This window comes from Sinocyclocheilus anshuiensis, unplaced genomic scaffold (genome assembly GCF_001515605.1).
Source record: "Sinocyclocheilus anshuiensis isolate Anshui unplaced genomic scaffold, SAMN03320099.WGS_v1.1 scaffold112, whole genome shotgun sequence".
Classification (NCBI taxonomy): domain Eukaryota; kingdom Metazoa; phylum Chordata; class Actinopteri; order Cypriniformes; family Cyprinidae; genus Sinocyclocheilus; species Sinocyclocheilus anshuiensis.
In genome coordinates this window covers 1849533-1856425 of record NW_015557175.1, presented here as the reverse complement: position 1 = coordinate 1856425, position 6893 = coordinate 1849533, and the positions used below count along the sequence as shown (strand labels likewise).

At 37.4% G+C, this 6893-nt stretch overlaps 1 long non-coding RNA gene and 1 pseudogene across 1 annotated transcript in view; one reads left to right on the top strand and one right to left on the bottom strand.

The window, feature by feature from the left end:
* Positions 1-771: 771 nt before the first annotated feature.
* Positions 772-1881, bottom strand: LOC107678375 (indoleamine 2,3-dioxygenase 2-like; annotated as a pseudogene).
* A 3808-nt stretch (positions 1882-5689) lies between these two features.
* LOC107678396 (uncharacterized) overlaps positions 5690-6893 on the top strand; it is a 4966-nt gene continuing 3762 nt past the window's right edge. Inside the window, exons 1-3 of the long non-coding RNA XR_001632933.1 lie at positions 5690-5745; positions 5974-6063; positions 6349-6416. This is a non-coding gene — a long non-coding RNA (uncharacterized LOC107678396). The remainder of the gene's footprint in view (positions 5746-5973; positions 6064-6348; positions 6417-6893) is intronic.

Here is a 6893-nt window from a genome sequence, read left to right as displayed (position 1 = left end):
TCCACCTGTATAGATCTGCTACGGGGTGATTCATGTATGCTATATGGGGGTTATTCATATGTGTTATATGTGCAGCAGCAGTATTTCTTACATGTTTACTGCAGCATGTTGTGGATGTATCGGCAGTAGCAAGTAGCAGATCTATTCCGCAAAGACCAAAAACATTAACATTGTCATGTACATTACCATGCCAATCCCTCCGAGAGTTGTCATGACAGAAATACATTTTAAATGCAATTGCATTAAAGATTATTTATATATTTTTTATATTATTTTCTATAAAATATTAATTTTTATATATAAATTATTTTTAAGTTAATGCAATAACTTTGGTAGGCTTAAAAATATCCATCCATCCATCCATCCCCAGGACCAGGTCTTGGTGACAGTAGGCTGAGTAAGGACACCCATATGTCCTTTTCCCTGGCCATGTACACCAGTTCATCCTGAGGAATCCCAAGGTGTTCCCAGGCCAGCCGAGAGATATAATCCCTCCAGCATGTCCTGGGTCTGCCCCGGGGTCTCCCCCAAGTTGGACATGCCTGGAACACCTCCACCGGCAAGCGTACATGAGGCATCCTAAACAGATACCGAACCACCACAAATAGAATTTAAATAGATTTTGTAAAATCCTTTTATAAGCACCCCTTTATAGGCCTCTGGGGTTTAAAAAGCCTTGAAAAAGTTATGTTGCAAATGAAATTATCCCCTGGTTCTTTAATAATGGACTCCACAAGTTTGTGCAACACCTGATGTTATCCAGCATAATCATTACTGTAATTGCAATCCCAAAATTTAAATCAGGAATGATCTAATCACAAGAACAATTAATGATAGTTCTCTTACCGCTGCTTCCTTCATGTTGGACTCCCAGCAGCTCATCAAAGCAGTGTAAGGTACTACTCTGAGCAGCACTACCACCTGAAAACTCCATTGGCTTCTCCTGAACTTCCTCGTACACGAGACCTTCTGGCATTGATGGGTTATCTTTCCATCTAACACCCACATGCAGAAGAACATTTTATAGAGTCAAAATAACTCTGAAGAAAATTCAAAAAAGCAATTAAACCTACAGTATGACTTACCCAGACAGATAGATCCTCATAATGCCATAGAATATGGAGGGATCTACATATTCTGAAATGGTGAACATTTATTTGCCACTTGAATTATTAAAACCATTTGAATAGAAGTTGATTATTTTCACTTGAAAGTATTACCATGCATTAGTTTAAAGGCCTGTTTCATGCTGTCTATGGCCTGACTGACAAGATCCAGAGCTTTGGTGACCATAGCAACCTCATTATAATGGATGCCATTGATGACATCAAGGATAGACTGTGAAAAAAGAAACAGCTAGTATTACCACGGTACAGTAATGTAATCAGATGGTAATACCACACTGTAAAGTGATTTTCAAAGTAAATAAAACAAAATTTATTGGAGTTCAAGACAGTGCTATTTCAGTCTTTCTACTTCAAAATGTCATGTCTGATTCAATGTGTTACTTGCCATTTCTTTGTAATTTGTGAAATTTACTAGCAATTTCTAAATGATTGTTTCAAAGTTTTTTTTTTTTCAGTGCGTATTCACATTGCATGGTACACCAATTGGTAATGCAATAAATACTAGCATATGAAAACAAATTCTTGGCTATTATAGCTTCTGTGCTCTGAACTGTGGCATTTGTAAAGGTGTCAGACCTTCAGGCCAGGAACAGCTGCCAGCTCCACCAGCAGTGTCACCAGAAAAAAATCCTCTGACACTTTCCCCACCAGGCAATGTCAGCAACAACTCCAAGTTCCTTTCAGGAAGCAAGAACAGTCACCATGAATGACAGATCAATGCTTCAGAAGCACTAGCCACAACTTACATCAACATGTGGTTTACAATGTTGAGTTTATACTTGTTTAAAACTATTTAGATAATACTTTGTTTTAAAATAAAGCAAAAAGGTGACATTAGTAAGTACACATTAATCTTACACAGTTTAACTTGTTGAGTTATCTGCTTCCGTCAATGAAATTCAAAATGAATAATTCTATCAATTACATTTCTTAAAAAATGGATTATGGATGTTGCAACTGTTCAGAAACAATTAGAAATAACATGAAAAATAACCATTAAAATATTGTAACTATAATTAATTACATTTCAATTTTATTGATTTTAATTTATAATTAAAGGATATCATAAAAAAATATAAAAAATCATATTTTTGTGTAACTGGAATATAATTTGAGTCTGAAAGGGTTAAACAATAAAATCCCCATCTAGGCTTTGTAGTTCCTGTAAAGAAACTTAAAGGAAAGAAAGGCAGAAAGGAAAATGAAAGTAAAATTATATTGTTCAATTAAATTAATATATAATGAACTATTATATACTGTAACAACAGCACAAAACAGAAAAGAATGGTTATATTCTGAATGGAAATGCAAAATGTTATTGTGTTGCTTATTACTCTTTCTCTGTGTAGGTAAGACTCTTTCATGACTGTGTACTTAATATGAAAGATCATACATCATGAATTCGGAGGCGCAAAGAATGGGAAGAGATGAGTTCTGGCACATTTCTGGCAATGTCCATCCAGGGCTTGTAGTACACCGGAAGGTCTTTCTGAAACACAATGTAGATATGAGTCCATAACACAGTAACATGTAATGTAATATATATTCTTGATCATTTTTCATTACATTTACTGCTATGCAAATGTGCTTTCACGTAAGAAAATCCTACGCATTCTGTATATTCAGTTTACGTCAAATCATAAATCATATATCCATACATTTATGCTTTTTCTCAGCCAAAGAGTTAAATACAACCGAGTACACAGTCCACAGGTGTATCTTGAGGTGATTTAATAGTTTTACACCAATCATTGAAAGAGAAGCATGATCCCAGATACTAAATGTGAGTCGAAGTTAACAATTCACTACCTTTGAAGCTAAAAAATTAACTGTACTTGTCACAAAATTTACATTGAAATCCTACTAAATTGGTCTAGATAGTTTTCTAAGATCACCATCTGTCAGCTTTCTTGAATGTGCACTGCTGAAATGATGAAACTGCGTCTTTGGGGATCAAAGATTTGTATTGACCTATTTACCATTAAAGCAAATAGATAAAGGTCACTCAGAAAGCAAACAGTGTCGAAGTCTAATGCTTTCATATACAAACAATCAGTCTTACTGTGTCTGAATATACTGACTGTATATGAGTGCAAATTAATAGTTTAAAACATTCTCACCAGCACAGTAACTTGGACACTCTCAGTGTGTTACTAACAAGTAATGAAACAAACTGTAGCTTTACCTGAGAGCAATAAATTGCTTCTTTGTCATAAATTTGACTTTTCCTTACCAGTTGAATGAACAGGTAAGGAAAAGCCAAATGTATATTGTACATTACATTAAACTAATATTGTACTAATATTAGTTGTATTATATTATATTATATTAATAATATTGTACATTGCATAAAACACCAATATAATACATTCTTATTACATGTTTAAAAAACAAAAAAAATGTATTTAAAAAAAATTATGTGATGCAGCTAACACAATCTTATACAGTAAGTGTGATGACCTACCAGAGGCTCCGGAAGAATAAACCCATAATCCTCAGAGATGTGAAACTGCTTCAAGGACAATGGTGTCGCTGTATTTTTCAATTTAGTGTCCATAATTTTCAGTACAATACTAGCGACTGACTTTTCGTTTAGCAAGCATCGGGCATATGCAACTGTCAGCGTTCTAGAGCTAAAAGTGAAATGAACCTCATTTGTCAAGCAACAAAACTCTCCCTCTCTCTCTCTCTCTCTCTCTCTCTTTCTTTCTCTCTCTCTCTCTCTCTTTCTCTCTCTTTGTGTTTCTGTGCTACCGTTAGTAATAACCTTTCCTCACTTTCCCTATCAGAAATCATATGAGTATGCATGTGTAAAAACCACAGATGCACTACAGCAACAGTTGTCATAACCTGCAATACAAGGGTAATTCTGTAATTGCATTGTGCCATCTTAAGCTAAATAAAGACATTTTAATGTGTGATGGTATATAATTACACATTAAGCAAGGTAATAGGCTTGAGAGTTATATAGTTTAATTTGACTTTACAAGACTTGTGCTCAAGGTGCTCAATTGATATATTTTATCTTGTCTTGACAATTCCATTTTCATGCTGTGTCTCTGCCTAGTTTTGCCAGAGGAATCCTGGTTACCTGACTTCTCCTAGTTTGATCATCTACATTGTCCTGGTACTAATTCTGGCTCAGATCTCTGATCTAGTCGAAGTGGACTGTTTCCTGGTTTTGACCTCTGTCTGCCTCTGACCTAGAAAACGAGTCATCTTTTGGGTTTGATCAGACTGTCTCTCTGGCTTTGACCCTCGCCTGATCCTGACTCTTTTTCATTCCTCTACCCAGCCGGTTGGAGTTTGGCTTAGGACTCCACCAGTTTTTTTTATGTTTACCGACTGTTAATAACGTTTTTCTCTACTTTTGGATCCTCTCCCAAACAGATCTTGACATCACATTTTGGCCAGTATGGACCCAGAGGGATCCCTCATTTGTTTGGCGGTCGAGCTTCAAGGTGCCAGCTGGTGACAGCTGCTGACTGAGGTGCTGCTGTGTGGGGTCAGAAGCTTTGTATTGTGCTGATTTCCACGTTTGCATGATCATGAATATCAAGGTCTTTGACAGAACTGTCTTTGGCAATGAGGCTCCTCGTTTTTAGTGCCAATGATCTGGTTCTCTATGCCATTCGCCTGGACCATTGCATGGATTTGCGGCACAGAGTCCAAAGTCCTTCCATCAGGTTGTAAGCTGATTGCTCTGAGCTGCTCTTTGCTTTCTGAGTTATGGAAGTTCCAGCCAAGTCCAACCCCATACAGGTGGGCAGGTTGCACCTGACTATGGAGGACAATGAGCATCATCTTTCCAAGGGTTTGTGTCCAAGCTTCTCCCTGTCCAGTAAATCCCTCGCTCATCAGTAACCAGGGGAGTCCTGGTGAGTGCTTATTGACTCAGAAGCATAGGGGAATTTCATAGGTGCTAAGTGGGTGATCAAGAATAGTGTTCCCATTCAAGTCACCACCCATGCCCTTGATGTTTGTGAGCTGTGATCACATCACAGCTCCGGGGAGGTTCATTATCAGGCAACCACAGGGAGGATCTAGTGTTTTTCCTGTTTGACTACCTTGCATCATCCTGGATCGTCGCTGGCTGTCTCAGCATAATCTTTTTCATTAATTGGGCAGAGAAAACATCTTGCATGGAGTTCTTTTTTCATGCTGTCTTGTGTCTGCCCCCCACTGTAACCGATTTTTGTAATTTGAACAGTATTTTACTGTAATATGTACAGTAAGATACTGTAAAATGTGTATACAGTATTTTACTGTAAACAGCAAAGGATTATGGGAAAATATACGGTCACTACTGTATTTCCTCACTACTGTAAATCAATTTGCAGTAGTGAACTTGCCCGCGAAAACTGACCAATGGGCTAGGGAGTTCTTTTTTGACTGTTTGGTGGAAGTGGCTGTAAAAGGACAAAAGAAAAATGCACCGTTAACTCGACAAAAGGTTAGTATATTTTTTCTGTTTTATGCAAAACTGCGATATTTTAAGATGTTTTCACTTGTTAACAGCAAACTAACTTTATTCATCGTGTCATTTTTCATGTTGGGATTTGGAGCCTTTTTTTCTGACAGACGAAAAGGCCAAAAGGCTGATAACATCGACTGCTGAGTAAGTTAAGGTCACCTATATTGCTCGAAATAAACCTTAGTTAAACCGAGAAACACGTTTGTACGTTCTGCTGCCCTTTAATGCCAAGTTAGCTCCTCTGGCAGTCTTTATTTAACCTTAACAGCGAATTAACGTGAAATACTGAGGTAAAGTGCATCAGGCAAACCACTGTTTCAGTGGAGATTTTAAACAGTATTTTATAGTACCGCTTTTGTTTTTTATTTTCAGATTTCTAGTCTGGATGTAGTCGGCAACGTCGGAGGTGTATTTTGGATCCTCCTCTTGTGAATGCCATAGTATCGATGATAACATCAACTGGTAAGTTAATAATGTCAGTTAGCCGAAGTTAACTAACTTAGTTGAACAAAGAGAAGCATAGTAAGTTATCTTCTCTACTCTGCCTCTTTATCGCAAGTAAGGTAATTCTCTTCAAATGCTATTTAAGTCAGAAAGTGTGTACCAATGTCGTATGTAACTTTAGAGACGGTCCCTAAATTCAGTGACAGACGTAACGTTAACATAAAACAGCGAGCTAACAACCTACTGAGGAAAACTGAGTGAAGAAACACCAGTTAATAACATATTTTGTATGTTATTTTCAAGTTCGTGGTCATGTCATCTGCATCGGAGGTGGAGTCTTGTGATTGCCGTCGTAGTGGTGCTAACAACAGGTGAGCTTCCATCAGCTTAACTAACGTTAATGTTACTAAATTAGCCAAATTAGCCTCTAGCTGCTGTTCTCCACTAACTCACAGAACAGGTTGACTTTTTAAAGAGAGGAACATGCTAGCACATGTTGAATAAACATGAGCACTGCACGTTTCAAAATCAAAACCCGGTGCGGGTGTTTTTATATCACTGTATTTCTGAGGAAAACCGGCTGTCTTCAGTAAATTTTGGATGTCATTTTAATTTCTTCTTGCATGTAGTGTCTGATAAAGCAGCATTTGTGAGTGGAGCGCTGCTTTGTGTACAGGGTTACGGGGGAAACCTCGATCTCTATCACTCCAACAGCGCCTCCTGCTGGCAGAGAATGAGTTTGCATATATATGCCGCCACAAATAGAGTGCAAGTCTGTGGGAAACACTGTAATATTATTTATGCAATTTGTAAGTGCAAATTATAATTAATTATACTTGTCTCTTTAA